The sequence below is a fragment of the Ranitomeya variabilis genome, chromosome 1, assembly GCF_051348905.1.
Source record: "Ranitomeya variabilis isolate aRanVar5 chromosome 1, aRanVar5.hap1, whole genome shotgun sequence".
Lineage (NCBI taxonomy): Eukaryota > Metazoa > Chordata > Amphibia > Anura > Dendrobatidae > Ranitomeya > Ranitomeya variabilis.
Genome location: NC_135232.1, coordinates 1,026,591,873 through 1,026,612,540, shown reverse-complemented (window position 1 = coordinate 1,026,612,540; position 20,668 = coordinate 1,026,591,873). Strand labels below are relative to the sequence as shown.

General features: G+C 43.4%; 1 protein-coding gene and 1 long non-coding RNA gene across 2 annotated transcripts in view; one reads left to right on the top strand and one right to left on the bottom strand.

Annotated features, from left to right (window-relative positions):
* Positions 1–159: 159 nt before the first annotated feature.
* Positions 160–3,054, bottom strand: LOC143784383 (uncharacterized). The gene is made up of 6 exons (XR_013217781.1): positions 2,839–3,054; positions 2,676–2,756; positions 2,525–2,605; positions 2,377–2,437; positions 2,106–2,188; positions 160–249 (listed from the first exon to the last, which is right to left on the bottom strand). It is a non-coding gene; the product is annotated as an uncharacterized LOC143784383 (long non-coding RNA).
* Positions 3,055–12,939: 9,885 nt separating this feature from the next.
* The window catches only part of LRP2BP (LRP2 binding protein), a 52,201-nt gene continuing 44,472 nt past the window's right edge, over positions 12,940–20,668 (top strand). The window contains exons 1-3 of the mRNA XM_077279612.1: positions 12,940–13,098; positions 13,181–13,261; positions 13,749–13,831. The gene's annotated coding sequence lies outside the window, so the exon portion shown is untranslated. The remainder of the gene's footprint in view (positions 13,099–13,180; positions 13,262–13,748; positions 13,832–20,668) is intronic.

Genomic DNA, 20,668 nt, shown 5'->3' with positions numbered 1-20,668 from the left:
AGATTATTTAAATTAGTAGACGTGTAGTAAGCTGCGTTTAGGAAGTCTAGAAGGCTAGCACACAACAAACGTGAGGGTGACGGTGCAAGTGAACGGAACCCGTGGTCCTTTCAGTCACAGAATATATAATCACGGCACTCGTACGATGAAGACACTTGATTCATGTGAATAACTTTATTGAAAACATGTTCAGGTGAAGCGATAAGTACAAAATGTTTCGGCCAACCCGTGGCCTTGATCACTAAATCGCTGAAACAAATAAAATAAAACATAGTAAATAACTATATACATAGTATAGACAAAGAAAATGATACATATTTACATACAGTGGGGTAAAAAAGTATTTAGTCAGTCAGCAATAGTGCAAGTTCCACCACTTAAAAAGATGAGAGGCGTCTGTAATTTACATCATAGGTAGACCTCAACTATGGGAGACAAACTGAGAAAAAAAAATCCAGAAAATCACTTTGTCTGTTTTTTTATCATTTTATTTGCATATTATGGTTGAAAATAAGTATTTGGTCAGAAACAAACAATCTAGATTTCTGGCTCTCACAGACCTGTAACTTCTTCTTTAAGAGTCTCCTCTTTCCTCCACTCATTACCTGTAGTAATGGCACCTGCTTAAACTTGTTATCAGTATAAAAAGACACCTGTGCACACCCTCAAACAGTCTGACTCCAAACTCCACTATGGTGAAGACCAAAGAGCTGTCAAAGGACACCAGAAACAAAATTGTAGCCCTGCACCAGGCTGGGAAGACTGAATCTGCAATAGCCAACCAGCTTGGAGTGAAGAAATCAACAGTGGGAGCAATAATTAGAAAATGGAAGACATTCAAGACCACTGATAATCTCCCTCGATCTGGGGCTCCACGCAAAATCCCACCCCGTGGGGTCAGAATGATCATAAGAACGGTGAGCAAAAATCCCAGAACCACGCGGGGGGACCTAGTGAATGAACTGCAGAGAGCTGGGACCAATGTAACAAGGCCTACCATAAGTAACACACTACGCCACCATGGACTCAGATCCTGCAGTGCCAGACGTGTCCCACTGCTTAAGCCAGTACATGTCCGGGCCCGTCTGAAGTTTGCTAGAGAGCATTTGGATGATCCAGAGGAGTTTTGGGAGAATGTCCTATGGTCTGATGAAACCAAACTGGAACTGTTTGGTAGAAACACAACTTGTCGTGTTTGGAGGAAAAAGAATACTGAGTTGCATCCATCAAACACCATACCTACTGTAAAGCATGGTGGTGGAAACATCATGCTTTGGGGCTGTTTCTCCGCAAAGGGGCCAGGACGACTGATCCGGGTACATGAAAGAATGAATGGGGCCATGTATCGTGAGATTTTGAGTGCAAACCTCCTTCCATCAGCAAGGGCATTGAAGATGAAACGTGGCTGGGTCTTTCAACATGACAATGATCCAAAGCACACCGCCAGGGCAACGAAGGAGTGGCTTCGTAAGAAGCATTTCAAGGTCCTGGAGTGGCCTAGCCAGTCTCCAGATCTCAACCCTATAGAAAACCTTTGGAGGGAGTTGAAAGTCCGTGTTGCCAAGCGAAAAGCCAAAAACATCACTGCTCTAGAAGAGATCTGCATGGAGGAATGGGCCAACATACCAACAACAGTGTGTGGCAACCTTGTGAAGACTTACAGAAAATGTTTGACCTCTGTCATTGCCAACAAAGGATATATTACAAAGTATTGAGATGAAATTTTGTTTCTGACCAAATACTTATTTTCCACCATAATATGCAAAGAAAATGATAAAAAAACAGACAATGTGATTTTCTGGATTTTTTTTTCTCAGTTTGTCTCCCATAGTTGAGGTCTACCTATGATGTAAATTACAGACGCCTCTCATCTTTTTAAGTGGTGGAACTTGCACTATTGCTGAATGACTAAATACTTTTTTGCCCCACTGTATATACAATTCTGAACACATGTCATAACCGCATGCTGAAAAAATGACGGCCAAATAGTATCGTACCATCAATAAATATTAAAGGACAACAGACAACGGAAAACGAAAGGGTTCCAGAAAAGCACAATACGGTAGATTGATGTTAAAGAGGAGACGGTAAAGATTTAAGCATACCCTTAGGTAGAAGTTTCTTCCTTTCTCTAGGGAATGTGAATAGTGCTGCTAGGGTATGAGCCAAAAGGTAAAGGTAGGCAAACCTGCAGGGGGTAATAGGACAAAAAAAAAAAGAGTATCGTATAGCTATAATACTGGTGTTAGTGTGACATCAAGTAGGATAAGAAGTAGGAGACCCTGGGTACGGCGGGCATGTGGGTGTGTACACAGGTCAGAGGCTACATTATTGCACTGGTGAATACGCTTCCAAGGCTATAGGAATGTTTATCACCTTAATTTTATTGATGCCGTGGCTGCCGTAGTAGGAAGTCGGTAAGTATATGCACCAATAGCTGTAGGGGTAAGTATAGACACACTAGATGTTAGATATTATCTTCTATTGGCGACATCTCGGTGGTAGAGAAAATAAAATTAACTACCTGTGTGTTTGGGAAGCCTGTCAGAGCCAAAATCTGTTGCTTTTAAAATGATAGACCAGTAATCGGTGGAAGTCTGTACGACTGAAAAGATGTGGGGATATAAATACACCTTATATATTGTACGTGCAGCAGATCACAAGGGAAACACTACCTCTTAGTTTATGGAGCCAGCCAGAGCCAATGTGTGATACTGTTGAAACGTCAGACCAGTAGATTAAGGGACTCAGTGCAGCTAAAAGAGATAGATGGCGTAAAGGATGTGGCACAACAAGAGCCGTCATGCACTAATAACTTATCTGGTAGTGGTAGCTCACATCCGTCCTCAGATTTCCGTGTATGGAGTGGCAGGCACCAGCGTTGGTGATGAAGTGGGATGTGCAGACACCGGCCGTGTCAATGCATGTGGCAGCGCTGTATGTAGGTGTCCGGAGGGCGCTTATTTATGGTCCCAGGTGCTCCTATATCCGGAGCGAGTGCAGGGACGCCAGCGCGTGCGCAGTAGGAGTAACGGCCATTAGCGCATGCGCAGTGGAAGCGGAGCTGAATCGGTCAGCCGAAAGATGGCTGGGCCTGCGCAATATGTGTAAGTCCAAACATGCCGAAGGCCGAGAGATCATTGGAGCCTGCGCTGTAGGAGCTGTCAGTGTGCACGTAATAGGAGGAAGGGGGCGGTAATATCGCCGCTACTGTTGGGAGAGCACCAAATGCTCAAGAACAGTAGATGCAAGGTGCCGGGGCCGAGTCTGCAAGCGTTTTTATAGTGCAGACTCTGGTGTCACTTGCGCTGTGTATATAAGGGAAACAAGATGATGTGACCCCAGTCCAGGGCTTGTGTACCCAGGGGCACTCTATTAAAGATGTGGATGGCTGATAACAGAGACATAGTGGAGAAGGATGGTGGAAAAAAGGTAGAAAAGCCTACAAATGTAAAGGATAACACATATTATACAGTACAAGAAAATACAGTTGCATGGTTATGTGCAGATACATGGTAGGAGTCCAAACAAATAATAAATAATAAATTGAGGAATAAATGAAATGAAAGGAATGAATGAAAAAATGAATGAAAATAAATAACTTGAAAAACAGGAAAAAGGAAAATAGGAAAAAATAATGTGGAAAAAATAAAAATAAAAATTATTGAAAAATAAAAGTAAAAGTAAAAATAAAAAATAAAAAAATAAAAGATAAAAATTAATAAAAATGAAAATAAAAATAAAAATGTAAAATAATATAAATGGGGTACTGTTTTAAACAAAAGGCTCTGGGGTATACATCTTACCGTCTCGAGTGCGCAGAGGGATGAGACTAATAGTGCAGTGGGTTAAGTCTAGAAAAAGGGCAAAAGATAAAGTTAATCATACTAGCCAGTCTATTTCTCGGTTCAATCCCCTAGGACGGAGGCTATCAAGAGTGTAAATCCAGAATGTTTCTCTCTGTTTCAATAGTTGAATAGAGTAGCCCGCAAGGGCACTTGATGATGTAGACTACATAGTTTGTGTCGCAGGTATAGTATTCTTTGATGGGATATGATTTCCCAGTACGCGGATTTACAATCTCGTTGCCCTTGATAATGTTGGAGCAACATCTGCAATTTAGACATGGGAAAGTGCCTGTTCTACTTAGGCCAGTCAGAGTTCTAGTTGATGATGATTTCTGTGGTCCTAAGTCCGCCCTTACCACTTTGTCCCGTATATTCCTAGGTCATCTGGTGCACATTAAAGGTGGATCTTTAAAGATAGAGATTTTGGGATAGGCCTTACTGAGAAGAGGCCAGTGTCCTCTGATTAGATTATGTATTTTATGCATTGTGGGGTGGTGGTTATGCACAAAGGGGAGTCGTGGATTTTTTTGTACCCTGGAGGTTGTACTGTCTAAGTCATGGAGGGCTCTGGAAGATTCCGTGTTGAGAAGATCAGACGGATATTGGCGGGATTTAAACTTATCAGACATTTCTTGTAGCCTAATTTCTCTAGTGGAAGGATCGGAGACAATTCTGGTCACCCTTTTAAATTGTGATCTAGGGAGACTGTTGTTGATGGACCTGGGATGACAGCTGTTGTATAGTAAAAGGCTGTTACAATCGGTCGGTTTTGTGAAGATGTCCGTGCTTAAATTACCATTAAGGTCTTTTATTATCTTAGTGTCTAAAAAGGTCACTTCATCCCTGTGATGAACCAAAGTGAAGGACAGTTCAGGTCTGACATTGTTGATGGTGTTGTAGAATTCTAGGAGGCTAGTCTGGTCACCCCGCCATACACAAAAAATGTCGTCTATGTATCTAAACCAGGCGAGCGCTTGCTGTTGGAAAATGGGGTTAGTGTATACAAAGTCACGTTCGAAGCGATCCATATATAGATTAGCGTAGGCAGGGGCCACATTGGACCCCATCGCCATCCCGCATGTCTGCAAGAAAAAATCATCCTCAAATCTGAAAAAGTTCTCCCTGAGCACTAGATTCAGAAGATCTATGCAGAGCTCCTGGGAACCCCCATCTAAGTTGGCTTCACTGAGAGTTTGAGATACTGCTTCGATGCCCATATCGTGAGTGATAGATGTATAGAGACTATTTACATCCAATGTACATAGGAGGCTATCAATTGGAATCACATTCATATTGCGAATTCTCCCTAAAAAATCCCCAGTGTCCAGTATGAAGGATTTAGTGACTCTGGTGTAAGGTGTAAGGAGCTTTTCGAGAAATATGGATAATGGGTTAACGATGGAATCGGTTGAGGCCACAATAGGGTGACCAGGGGGATTTTGGAGATTCTTATGGATCTTGGGCAAGATGTATAGAACAGGGGTCACTGGATGGTGGTTGATGAGGTATGTTTTTGTCTTACTGTCGATGGTCTTTAGTTGTAGGTGTTTGTCAACTATCCTGGTGATCTTTTGTCGTATGGCGTGGGTGGGATCACCCTGAATTTTTTTGTATGTAGTAGTGTCAGCAAGCTGTCTCCTCACTTCGGATACATAGTGGCCCTTGTCCATGACAACGATGGTTCCCCCCTTGTCCGCCGGTTTAATGATGATATTTTTATTCTCACTTAATGCGTTCAAAGCTTGTTTTTCAAGTGGATCAAGATTATGGCGGACAGGGAGGAAGCCCAACCGTTGGTCATGTAGAGTTTTCTTGATGTCTCTATCAAGCCATAAGTCTACAATTAGATGTGAAAAGGTATGGCTACTTTTACCACTACATTTTAAAGAGGCAAGACATAATGTGTCACAACTTAGGTTCCAGATTGTTGAAAAGGTCCCTCGCCCGAGGAGGGGAGGTAATCATATTCAACTATTGAAACAGAGGGAAACATTCTGGATTTAAACTCTTGATAGCCTCCATCCTAGGGGATTGAACCGAGAAATAGACTGGCTAGCATGATTAACTTTATCTTTTGCCCTTTTTCTAGACTTAACCCACTGCACTATTAGTCTCATCCCTGTTATGACCTGGTGGTTACGGAGAAGCACTGATATGACCTGGTGGGTAAAATGAGTCATGGGACAAGCTCTGGGAGGTGGTAGCTTTACTGACCGCAGTTCCTAATCCTAACACCAACACTAGAAATAGCCGTGGGACGTTCTTGTCACTCCCTAGACGCCTCCAAAAATAAAAAATTGGAAGTCAGGCCGCACCCTAAATTAATAACGTCTCTATGGACAACAGGGTGCCCGTCCACACCAGGGAATCCATCCCAGTATAAAGTCAAAATGCAAAAGAAGAAACGGACAGCACCACAGCAATGCTTGATAAAGGTCTCAGGACCGAAACGTTGCAGATGGCAGAATAAACACGTAAGCTGTTCTGTCACAATTGCTGTGGTGCTGTCCGTTTCTTCTTTTGTCCCTAGACACCTCGTCACAGCCTAAGAACTAGCTACCCCTAAAGATGGAAACAGAAAACTATCTCGCCTCAGAGAAATTCCCAAAAGGAAAGATAGCCCCCCACAAATATTAACCGTGAGTAGAGAGGGAAATGACATACACAGAAATGAAATCAGATTTTAGCAAAGGAGGCCAATTCTAATCTAGATAGACAGAAAATAGAAAAGGATACTGTGCGGTCAGTATTAAAAACTAAAAATCCACGCAGAGTTTACAAAAATGATCTCCACACCGACTCACGGTGTGGAGGGGCAAATCTGCTTCCCCAGAGCTTCCAGCTAGCCTGAATATTTCATAATGACAAGCTGGACAAAAGAAACATAACTTAACTGAGCAGTAAGGTCCAAAGCAAATGGACAACCAAAGAGCTAGCAAGAACTTATCTTATGCTGAAATGGACAGGCCATCAGAGAAATCCAAGTAGAGATCTGAATCGAACCCAGAGAACATTGACAGCTGGCATGGACTACAGACCAGAGCCAAGTTAAATAGCAAGGTCAGTGGAGCCGATTAGTGAAAGCAGCTGCTGCAGAACCTCAAGGAGCAGCAGTTCCACTCGAAACCACCAGAGGGAGCCCAAGGGCAGAACTCACAAAAGTACCATTCATAACCACAGGAGGGAGCCCAAGAACGGAATTCACAACAGTACCCCCCCCTTGAGGAGGGGTCACCGAACCCTCACCAGAGCCCCCAGGCCGATCAGGACGAGCCAAATGAAAAGCACGAACCAAATCGGCAGCATGGACATCGGAGGCAAAAACCCAAGAATTATCCTTCTGGCCGTAACCCTTCCACTTAACCAGATACTGAAGCTTCCGCCTCGAAAGACGAGAATCCAAAATCTTCTCCACCACATACTCCAACTCCCCCTCAACCAACACCGGAGCAGGAGGGTCAACGGAGGGGACCATGGGCACCACATATCTCCGCAACAAAGATCTATGGAACACATTATGAATGGAAAAAGAAGCTGGAAGGGCCAAACGAAAAGACACAGGATTGATAATTTCAGAAATCTTATAAGGACCAATAAAGCGAGGCTTGAACTTAGGGGAAGAAACCTTCATAGGAACATGACGAGAAGACAACCAGACCAAATCCCCAACAAGAAGCCGGGGACCAATGCACCGACGACGGTTAGCAAAACGCTGAGCCTTTTCCTGAGACAACGTCAAATTGTCCACCACATGAGTCCAAATCCGCTGCAACCTGTCCACCACAGAATCCACACCAGGACAGTCCGAAGGCTCAACCTGCCCCGAAGAAAAACGAGGATGAAAACCGAAGTTACAAAAAAAAGGCGAAACGAAAGTAGCCGAACTAGCCCGATTATTAAGGGCAAACTCGGCCAACGGCAAGAAGGTCACCCAATCATCCTGATCAGCAGACACAAAGCATCTCAAATAGGTTTCCAAGGTCTGATTGGTTTGCTCCGTTTGGCCATTTGTCTGAGGATGAAATGCTGACGAAAAAGACAAATCAATGCCCATTCTAGCACAAAAGGACCGCCAAAACCTAGAAACGAACTGGGAACCTCTGTCAGACACAATATTCTCCGGAATGCCATGCAACCAAACCACATGCTGAAAGAACAATGGAACCAAATCAGAGGAGGAAGGCAACTTAGGCAAAGGTGCCAAATGGACCATCTTAGAAAACCGGTCACAAACCACCCAGATGACAGACATCTTCTGAGAAACAGGAAGATCAGAAATAAAATCCATGGAAATATGCGTCCAAGGCCTCCCAGGGACCGGCAAAGGCAAAAGCAACCCACTAGCACGGGAACAGCAGGGCTTGGCCCGGGCACAGGTCCCACAGGACTGCACAAAAGAACGCACATCCCGCGACAAGGAAGGCCACCAAAAGGACCTGGCAACCAAATCTCTGGTACCAAAAATCCCAGGATGACCAGCCAATACAGAACAATGAATCTCAGAAATTACCTTATTAGTCCATCTATCAGGAACAAACAGTTTCCCCACTGGGCAGCGGTCAGGTTTATCAGCCTGAAACTCCTGAAGCACCCGCCGCAAATCAGGGGAGATGGCAGAAAGAATAACCCCCTCCTTGAGAATACAAGCCGGCTCAAGGACTCCCGGAGAATCAGGCAAAAAACTCCTAGAAAGGGCATCAGCCTTCACATTCTTAGATCCCGGAAGATACGAGACCACAAAATCAAAACGGGAGAAAAACAGAGACCATCGAGCTTGTCTAGGATTCAACCGCTTGGCAGACTCGAGGTAAATCAGATTCTTATGGTCGGTCAAGACCACAACGCGATGCTTAGCTCCCTCAAGCCAATGTCGCCACTCCTCAAATGCCCACTTCATAGCCAACAATTCCCGATTGCCGACATCATAATTACGCTCAGCAGGCGAAAACTTTCTGGAGAAGAAAGCACAAGGTTTCATCAAAGAGCCATCAGAACTTCTCTGAGACAAAACGGCCCCTGCCCCAATCTCAGAAGCGTCAACCTCAACCTGAAAAGGGAGAGAAACATCTGGCTGACGCAGTACAGGGGCAGAAGTAAAGCGACGTTTAAGCTCCTGAAAGGCCTCCACAGCCGCAGAGGACCAATTCACCACATCAGCACCTTTCTTCGTTAAATCGGTCAAAGGTTTAACCACACTAGAAAAATTAGCAATGAAGCGGCGATAAAAATTAGCAAAGCCCAAAAAATTCTGAAGGCTCTTCACAGATGTGGGTTGAGTCCAATCATGAATGGCCTGGACCTTAACAGGGTCCATTTCAATATCCGAGGGAGAAAAAATGAAACCCAAAAAAGAAACCTTCTGAACTCCAAAAAGGCACTTAGACCCCTTCACAAACAATGCATTAGCACGAAGGATCTGAAATACCATCCTGACCTGCTTCACATGAGACTCCCTATCATCGGAAAAAAACAAAATATCATCCAAATATACAATCATGAACTTATCCAGATAATCCCAGAAAATATCATGCATAAAGGACTGAAACACAGATGGAGCATTAGAGAGCCTGAAAGGCATCACAAGATATTCAAAATGGCCTTCGGGCATATTAAATGCTGTTTTCCATTCATCGCCCTGTTTAATACGAACAAGATTATACGCCCCTCGAAGGTCGATCTTGGTAAACCAGCTAGCCCCCTTAATCCGAGCAAACAAATCAGAAAGTAAAGGTAAAGGGTACTGGAATTTGACCGTGATCTTATTGAGAAGGCGATAATCTATACAGGGCCTCAAGGAGCCATCCTTCTTGGCAACAAAAAAGAACCCCGCTCCCAACGGTGACGAAGACGGATGAATATGCCCCTTCTCTAAGGACTCCTTTACATAACTCCGCATAGTGGCATGCTCTGGCACAGACAGATTGAAGAGTCGACCCTTAGGGAACTTACAGCCAGGAATCAAGTTAATAGCACAATCACAGTCCCTATGAGGAGGTAGGGAACTGGACTTGGGCTCATCAAATACATCCTGGAAATCCGACAAAAACTCAGGAACTTCAGAAGAGGGGGAAGAGGAAATCGACATCAAAGGAATATCACAATGCATCCCTTGGCAACCCCAACTAGTCACAGACATAGATTTCCAATCCAGCACCGGATTATGTAGCTGTAACCATGGAAAACCCAGCACAACTACATCATGCAAAGTATGCAACACCAAAAAACGAATATTTTCCTGATGTGCTGGAGCCATGCACATGGTCAACTGTGTCCAGTACTGAGGTTTATTATTGGCCAATGGCGTAGCATCTATCCCCCTCAAGGGAATAGGACTCTGCAAAGGCTCCAAGGAAAAACCACAGCGCTTGGCAAATTCTAAGTCCATTAAGTTCAGGGCAGCGCCAGAATCCACAAATGCCATTACAGAAAAGGACGACAATGAGCAAATCAGGGTAACAGACAAGAGAAATTTAGGCTGTACAGTACTAATGGTAACAGACCTAGCGACCCTCTTAGTACGCTTCGGGCAATCAGAAATAGCATGAGTAGAGTCACCACAGTAAAAACACAGCCCATTCTGATGTCTGAATTCCTGCCGTTCTGCTCTAGTCAAAATCCTATCACACTGCATAGGCTCAGGACTCAGCCCAGAGGACACCGCCATATGGTGCACAACCTTACGCTCGCGCAGGCGCCGATCAATCTGAATGGCCAGAGACATTGATTCGTTCAAACCAGCAGGTATGGGGAACCCCACCATAACATCTTTAAGGGCTTCAGAAAGACCCTTTCTGAAAATAGCTGCCAGGGCATCCTCATTCCATTTCGTGAGCACTGACAACTTTCTAAATTTCTGGCAGTATACTTCTGCTGCTTCCTGACCCTGACACAGAGCCAGCAAGATTTTTTCTGCCTGATCCACAGAATTAGGTTCATCATACAGCAGTCCGAGTGCTTGAACAAATGCATCTACATTGAGCAATGCAGGATTCCCTGGCTCTAGGGAGAATGCCCAGTCCTGCGGGTCTCCACGCAGCAGAGAAATGACAATCTTCACCTGCTGAATGGGGTCACCAGAGGAACGGGGTCTCAAGGCAAAAAACAATCTGCAGTTATTTTTAAAGTTCAGAAATTTAGATCTATCCCCAGAAAACAAATCAGGAATAGGAATTCTAGGCTCCAGAACCGGAGTCTGAACAACACAATCTTGGATACTCTGTACCCTTGCAGCGAGCTGATCAACACGCAAGAACAGACCCTGAACCTCCATATCAGCACCAAAATCCGGAACCACCCAAAGATCAAGGGGGAAAAAAAGACAAAACAAGCTACAAAGGGAAAAAAAATGGCTCAGAACTTTCTTTTCCCTCTTTTGAGATGCATTCAACACATTGTGGGCCAGCTGTACTGTTATGACCTGGTGGTTACGGAGAAGCACTGATATGACCTGGTGGGTAAAATGAGTCATGGGACAAGCTCTGGGAGGTGGTAGCTTTACTGACCGCAGTTCCTAATCCTAACACCAACACTAGAAATAGCCGTGGGACGTTCCTGTCACTCCCTAGACGCCTCGTCACAGCCTAAGAACTAGCTACCCCTAAAGATGGAAACAGAAAACTATCTCGCCTCAGAGAAATTCCCAAAAGGAAAGATAGCCCCCCATAAATATTAACCGTGAGTAGAGAGGGAAATGACATACACAGAAATGAAATCAGATTTTAGCAAAGGAGGCCAATTCTAATCTAGATACAGAAAATAGAAAAGGATACTGTGCGGTCAGTATTAGAAACTAAAAATCCACGCAGAGTTTACAAAAATGATCTCCACACCGACTCACGGTGTGGAGGGGCAAATCTGCTTCCCCAGAGCTTCCAGCTAGCCTGAATATTTCATAATGACAAGCTGGACAAAAGAAACATAACTTAACTGAGCAGTAAGGTCCAAAGCAAATGGACAACCAAAGAACTAGCAAGAACTTATCTTATGCTGAAATGGACAGGCCATCAGAGAAATCCAAGTAGAGATCTGAATCCAACCCAGAGAACATTGACAGCTGGCATGGACTACAGACCAGAGCCAAGTTAAATAGCAAGGCCAGTGGAGCCGATTAGTGAAAGCAGCTGCTGCAGAACCTCAAGGAGCAGCAGTTCCACTCGAAACCACCAGAGGGAGCCCAAGGCCAGAACTCACAAAAGTACCATTCATAACCACAAAAGGGAGCCCAAGAACGGAATTCACAACACATCCCTCTGCGCACTCGAGACGGTAAGATGTATACCCCAGAGCCTTTTGTTTAAAACAGTACCCCATTTATATTATTTTACATTTTTATTTTCATTTTTATTTTCATTTTTATTTTCATTTTTATTCATTTTTATTATTTATCTTTTATTTTTTATTTTTACTTTTACTTTTATTTTTCATTAATTTTAATTTTTATTTTTTCCACATTATTTTTTCCTATTTTCCTTTTTCCTGTTTTTCAAGTTATTTATTTTCATTCATTTTTTCATTCATTCCTTTCATTTCATTTATTCCTCAATTTATTATTTATTATTTGTTTGGACTCCTACCATGTATCTGCACATAACCATGCAACTGTATTTTCTTGTACTGTATAATATGTGTTATCCTTTACATTTGTAGGCTTTTCTACCTTTTTTCCACCATCCTTCTCCACTATGTCTCTGTTATCAGCCATCCACATCTTTAATAGAGTGCCCCTGGGTACACAAGCCCTGGACTGGGGTCACATCATCTTGTTTCCCTTATATACACAGCGCAAGTGACACCAGAGTCTGCACTATAAAAACGCTTGCAGACTCGGCCCCGGCACCTTGCATCTACTGTTCTTGAGCATTTGGTGCTCTCCCAACAGTAGCGGCGATATTACCGCCCCCTTCCTCCTATTACGTGCACACTGACAGCTCCTACAGCGCAGGCTCCAATGATCTCTCGGCCTTCGGCATGTTTGGACTTACACATATTGCGCAGGCCCAGCCATCTTTCGGCTGACCGATTCAGATCCGCTTCCACTGCGCATGCGCTAATGGCCGTTACTCCTACTGCGCACGCGCTGGCGTCCCTGCACTCGCTCCGGATATAGGAGCACCTGGGACCATAAATAAGCGCCCTCCGGACACCTACATACAGCGCTGCCACATGCATTGACACGGCCGGTGTCTGCACATCCCACTTCATCACCAACGCTGGTGCCTGCCACTCCATACACGGAAATCTGAGGACGGATGTGAGCTACCACTACCAGATAAGTTATTAGTGCATGACGGCTCTTGTTGTGCCACATCCTTTACGCCATCTATCTCTTTTAGCTGCACTGAGTCCCTTAATCTACTGGTCTGACGTTTCAACAGTATCACACATTGGCTCTGGCTGGCTCCATAAACTAAGAGGTAGTGTTTCCCTTGTGATCTGCTGCACGTACAATATATAAGGTGTATTTATATCCCCACATCTTTTCAGTCGTACAGACTTCCACCGATTACTGGTCTATCATTTTAAAAGCAACAGATTTTGGCTCTGACAGGCTTCCCAAACACACAGGTAGTTAATTTTATTTTCTCTACCACCGAGATGTCGCCAATAGAAGATAATATCTAACATCTAGTGTGTCTATACTTACCCCTACAGCTATTGGTGCATATACTTACCGACTTCCTACTACGGCAGCCACGGCATCAATAAAATTAAGGTGATAAACATTCCTATAGCCTTGGAAGCGTATTCACCAGTGCAATAATGTAGCCTCTGACCTGTGTACACACCCACATGCCCGCCGTACCCAGGGTCTCCTACTTCTTATCCTACTTGATGTCACACTAACACCAGTATTATAGCTATACGATACTCTTTTTTTTTTTGTCCTATTACCCCCTGCAGGTTTGCCTACCTTTACCTTTTGGCTGATACCCTAGCAGCACTATTCACATTCCCTAGAGAAAGGAAGAAACTTCTACCTAAGGGTATGCTTAAATCTTTACCGTCTCCTCTTTAACATCAATCTATTGTGCTTTTCTGGAACCCTTTCGTTTTCCGTTGTCTGTTGTCCTTTAATATTTATTGATGGTACGATACTATTTGGCCGTCATTTTTTCAGCATGCGGTTATGACATGTGTTCAGAATTGTATATATGTAAATATGTATCATTTTCTTTGTCTATACTATGTATATAGTTATTTACTATGTTTTATTTTATTTGTTTCAGCGATTTAGTGATCAAGGCCACGGGTTGGCCGAAACGTTTTGTACTTATCGCTTCACCTGAACATGTTTTCAATAAAGTTATTCACATGAATCAAGTGTCTTCATCGTACGAGTGCAGTGATTATATATTCTGTAAGCTGCGTTTAGGCAGTTATTATGCATGTGACTAATCATTAGATGTGGTTTTACCGCATCTAATGATAGTCTATGGTAAATTTATGGTACGGCGACGGAGCGTCGCCACATTGTAAACAGACATGCTGGGTTCTGAAAAGACGCGCCGCATATCCGGTTACGCAGGTTTGCCTCCTGCGTGTTTTACCGCATAGTGGAGATGGGATTTCAGGAAATTCCCTCCACTACTGTATGCTGTAACATCTGGACGCTGCGTGTTTGACGCTGCGGCTGTACGCAGCGTCAAACATGCAGCGTTTCCTGACCGTGGAAACATACCCTAACAGTGCAGACTCTCAGCATTAATTTGAAGGTATACACATCCTAATTGGAGTAAGGGTTTAGGAATTACAGCTCTTTAATATGTAGCTGCCTCTTTCTAACCCCTTAACCCCCAATGGTGGTTTGCACATTAATGACCAGGCCAATTTTTACATTTCTGACCACTGTCCCTTTATGAGGTTATAACTCTGGAACGCTTAAACGGATCCTGATGATTCTGACATTGTTGTCTTGAGACATAGGCCAACGTCACACTCAGCATATGAAAATACGGTCCGTTTTTTACGGCTGTAATATGCAGAAATGTTCCCAAAATAGTGGTCCATATGTCATCCGTACGCAGGGTGTGGCAGCGTATTTTGCGCATGGCATTCTCCGTATGTAATCCGTATGGCATCCGTACTGTGATATTTTCTCGCAGGCTTACAAAACCGACATCTAATGGATTTATGGGCTCAAATGTTCGTTAAAACATATATACAGTCTCTCTCTCTCTCTCTCTCTCTCTCTCTATATATATACTGTATTTATATTTAATTCAGTGCGAGATAGCACAAAAGCCGGTAATTCAATTGCCGGCTTTTCATTTCTCCTTCACAAACCCGACAGGATATGAGACATGGTTTACATACAGTAAACCATCTCATATCCCTTTTTTTTTTTGCATATTCCACACTACTAATGTTAGTAGTGTGTATGTGCAAAATTTGGGCGCTGTAGCTTGTAAAATAAAGGGTTAAATCGTGGAAAAAATTGGCGTGGGCTCCCGCGCAATTTTCTCCACCAGAGTGGTAAAGCCAGTGACTGAGGGCAGATATTAATAGCCTAGGGAGGTACCATGGTTATTGGCCCCCTGGCTACAAACATCTGCCCCCAGCCACCACAGAAAAGACACATCTGGAAGATGCGCCTATTCTGGCACTTGGCCACTCTTTTCCCACTCCCCTGTAGCGGTGGGATATGGGGTAATGAAGGGTTAATGTCACCTTGCTATTGTAAGGTGACATTAAGCCAGATTAATAATGGAGAGGCGTCAATTATGACACCTATCCATTATTAATTCAATAGTACAAAATGGTGAATAAAACACACACATTATTAAAAAGTATTTTAATGAAATAAAGACACAGGGTGTTTTAATATTTTATTATACTCTTAATCCACCTGAAGACCCTCGTTCTGTAAAAAAAATAAAAATAAAAAAATCAACAATATCCCATACCTTCCGTCGTTCAGTCACGTCCCACGATGTAAATTAATCTGAAGGGGTTAAATCATTTTACACCCAGGAGCTCTGCTAATGCAGCTGTGCTCCTGTCTGTAAAATTTTGTGAATGAATGGAGTGCAGGGGAATGTCCTGTAGTTACCTTGAGTCGCGGTGATGCGCCCTCTGCTGGATGTCCTCATATGAACTCTAGCCTGGAAAAAGTTCCCACGCTCGAGTTCATATGAGCTTATCCAGGGTGGGGTGGGTCTGAGTCGGTGTGGTGTCCTGCGTACACTGGTATGTTTACTTTATCATTCCATATGGCATGTTTTCAACTTTGACTAATTGTTATCTTTCTACTGCCAGTATGGATTTTTGTACATATTTGGCTTGATGCGATCTGTTTTGTACTATTTTGTATATTGCGCAGTGCACACCACCCTGCTCCTAGCTCCCATGTTATATGTTGCCACATGTTTCCCCATTTATGACCATGTTCTTTGTCACCTTATATATTTATAATAAATTTTCGTATTTGCATTCACCTTGGACTATGGCACTAGTTTTGTTCAGTGGTTTTGTCTTATATAGACAGGTGTGTGCCTTTCCAAATCAAGTCCTATCAGTTTAATTAAACACAGCTGGACTCCAGTGAAGGAGTAGAACCATCTCAAGGAGGACCACAAGGAAATGGACAGCATGCGACTTAAATATGAGTGTCTGAGCAAAGGGTCTGAATACTTTTGACCATGTCATATTTCAGTTTTTCTTTTTTAATAAATTTGCAAAATTTCTATAGTTCTGTTTTTCAGTCAAGATGGAGTAAGAGTGTACATTAATGTGAAAAAAATGAACTTTTTTTAATTTAACAAATGGTTGCAATGAAACAAAGGGTGAAAAATTTAAAGGGGTCTGAATACTTTCCGGACACACTGTATAAGAGTTTACAGCACAGTTACAGATAATGACTTACCGCTGACGTTCTTTCTGATGGAATTGTTCACTTTTCTCGTCTTTTCCATCTGGCCCAGACCGACATGACAACTTCTTCCAGCTACAACTCATCTGAAGAGAATACAACAAAGACACATTTCACTTCTCATATTCGAGCCCCATCACATCACCATCTATTCCCAACCTGCACAAAGTGCACCTGCTCTGTGGAACAATGTGCCTCTAGATGGTAAAACAAACCTCTAGAATATAGTAATGTCATGTGCAAGTGCCCCAGAAAACAGTGCCCACATTTTGCCCCCTAGAAACCTAGAAAGTAATAATGACCTCTGTGTGCCCCTTTGACAGTCACAGTAACCTGAGTTCCCCTATAACAATAAGTGCCCACTTTACATTTAATAATGTCCCAAGTCTCCCCCTGTACAGCTCCCCTATACACAGTATAATGACCCCTCGCTGTATACTACCACCCACACAGTATACTGACTGCTTAGTAGCCCCCAAAATGTTTAATGGCTCCAACACTGTATGATGGCCCCTTCACTGTAATCTGTGCACTGTATGATGGCCCCCTAGATAACCTCCATATAGTATAATGCACCAGATAGTCCTCAATCCTCAATATAGTATAATGCACTCCCCATAGGCCTCCATATAGTATAATGATTTCCTCATAGGCCTCTATAGTATAATGCACTCCCCATGGGCACACTCTATTTAGTATAATGTGCTCCCCATAGGAAAACTCTATAGTATAATGTACTCCCCATAGGCAGACTCTATATAGTATAATGCATTCCCCATAGGCACATTCTATATTGTATAATGCACTCCCCATAGGCATACTCTCTAGAATAATGCATCCCCCATAGGCAAACTATAGTATAATGGAGGCCCCATAGGCAGACTCTATAGTATAAGGCAGACTCTATAGTATAATGCAGCCCCCCATAGCCAGACTCTACAGCATAATGACCCCCCCATAGGAAGACTTTAGTATAATGTACCCACCATAGGCAGACTCTATAGTATACTGCACCCCATAAAAACAATAAATACTCACCTCTCTTCCTCCTGGTTCCTCCACTGCTCTGAGCGTCCGCACATATCCAGACAGCGGGCACCATGTAGTGACGTCATCGTGACCCCTGTCAGTGTCTGCATCAGGGATGATGAGAGAGGGAGCGTGATGCTCCCTATCTCATCAATGCGGTCAGCTGTATCGGCACGCCGATACAGTTACAGTAGCGTAGCTCCAGGTAGCCCCCTCTGCCCGTAGTAGGTATGCTACTGGGCAGGATGGATTCTGTCGTGTACAGGGCGACACTTTCTGCTCAGATTCAACGAAATGCAGCAAGGTTGGTTAGATGACATTTCACGGTACAGATGAACAATGACCTAAAATATACTGCGAAAGCATCACAGCAGTTTTCTAAGGCAAAGAAAAGGGGAATATTCCGCAATGGCCAAGTCAATCACCAGATCTGGACCCCACTGAGCAGCATTTCCCATGCTTAAGACAACATTTAAAGGGAACCTGTCACATTAAAAAAAAAACTTTTTTAGCTTTAATTTGCAGGTTAATAGTGTTCTGAACTTGCCTGGCACTTGCACTTAGACCCCCACTGCCGGGAGAAAATTACCTCCCTGCAGTGTTCGGCTTCCAGTCAAAGGAGTTGCGCCGGGGTGGGTTCAGTCACCGCTCAGTGTATAGGGAACGGCAGCTGTAACTGCTTCCCTGGCACTGACCGACAGCAACTCGCCATTGTCTGCAGGTTAATAGCATTTTTTTCACATGAAAGGTTCATTTTAAGACAGAAAGACCCATAAACAAGCTTCAGTGACATATAAGAGTTTTGGTTCCCCTGGTCAAAATTACTGTTATTGTGAACAGTAAAGCAAGTTGAAGATGAAATGATCTCTAAAAGGGCTAAAATTAAGGCTGACACATTTCCTTTGAATTTTAGGCTAAAAAAAAGACATTGTAATTTTTTACATTTAAAAAATTTCAAAAAAGGAAAATGGGCCAAAGCAAAAGTTTTATGTGCTCAGACAACTTTGACCAAGGTTTCAGACCTTAATTACCGTATATACTCGAGTATAAGCTGACCCGAGTATAAGCCGAGACCCCTAATTTTGCCACACAAAACTGGGAAACCTTAATGACTCGAGTATAAGCCTAGGGTGGGAAATGCAGCAGCTACCGGTAAATTTCAAAAATAAAAATACATACCAATAAAAGTTACATTAATTGAGACATCAGTAGGTTAAGTGTTTTTGAATATCCATTTTTGAATCAGGAGCCCCATGAGATGTTCCATACAAAATACACCCTGTATAATGCTCCATAAAGTTTATGATGGGCCCCATAAGATGCTTCATACAAAATACGCCCCATATAAGGGTATGTTTCCACGTTCAGGAAACGCTGCGTGTTTGATGCTGCGTAGAGCCGCAGCGTCAAACACGCAGCGTCCAGATGTTACAGCATAGTGAAGGGGAGTTCATGAAAACCCGTCTCCACTATGCGGTAAAACACGCAGGCGGCAGACCCGCGTAAACGGATATGCGGCGCGTCTTTTCAGAACGCAGCCTGATTGTTTACAAAGTGGCGATGCTCCGTCGCCGCACCGTAAATTTACCATAGACTACCATTAGATGCGGTAAAACCGCATCTAATGATTAGTCACATGTGTAGAAACTGCATAAACGCAGCTTACTACGCATGTCTGCCGGCTCACCTGTCCCACTGCCGGAAGTCCCTCGTCCACTGCAGTTCTTGCAATAACTTATCATCGCGAGAACTGCCATGCACGTGACCGGGAGTTATCTCCGGTCACTAGTCTGGTTCTCACAAACAGCTGATCAGGTGATTGTGAGAACGCTGTAGTGTAGGTGATCGCTGGAGAGTTATCTACAGGCTCTGCTACATCTGGATGTCAGGCATCCAGATGTAGCAGAGCCGGACTCGTCTAGACTGTGTGCACATACAACACACAACATACACCATACAACATACAACATGCAACATACGACATGAAACATGCACCATACAACATGCGACATACAGTACATGTGACATGCAACATGTGACATACAACATGTAACATGTGACCTACGACATGCAACATGCACCATGCGACATACGACATGCGACATACAACATGCAACATGAGACATGCAACATACTGTACATACATACAGAACATGCAGCATTCATAACATACATACAGTACATACGTACAGTACATACAATACATACATATAGACATACAGTACATTAAACATAGAGTACATACTCACCATCACCTTGTCACCTTGATCCCCGAAGCCATTGTCACCTGTAACAAATAATAAAATAAACAATATACTCCCTGATCTGCAGATATCTAATTAAAACGAGTGTCCCACGACAATCTCCCGTGGAGAGCAGCCACATCAGCTGAGGTGAATGCTCTCCAGGGGCTCCAGGAATACAATGATGGAAGGTATCCTTCCACAATGTATTCCCCACAATGTATTCCTCCACCCCTGTGAGAAAATAGTCCCTAGTCTCACTTGTGGCACTGCTGTGTGGGAAAATTCCCACACAGCTTAGCCATAAAGTAAGACTCTGAACTAAGGAACCTCAGTGATACACTGCAGGAGCCATTGTCTCCTGTCAGTGTGTCACTGGAGGGCCTATAGAGCAGTGACATAACCCGATGTCACTGTTCTATAGGGGAGATCGTCGTGGGACATTCGTTATTAATTGGACTACGGCGGAAAGTAAGTATACAGTTGGTTTATTATTTTTACTTTTTTTGCAGGCGCTCAAGTATGGCAAGTATGGTGAAATTAAGAATAATAAAATACTTTTTTCTGGCTGTGTCTTTATTTATTTTTTTACACTTTCACTACAATAGGATTAGTAATCGATAGGCGTCTTATTGATGCCTCTCCATTATTAACCGGGCTTAATGTCACCTTATATTAGC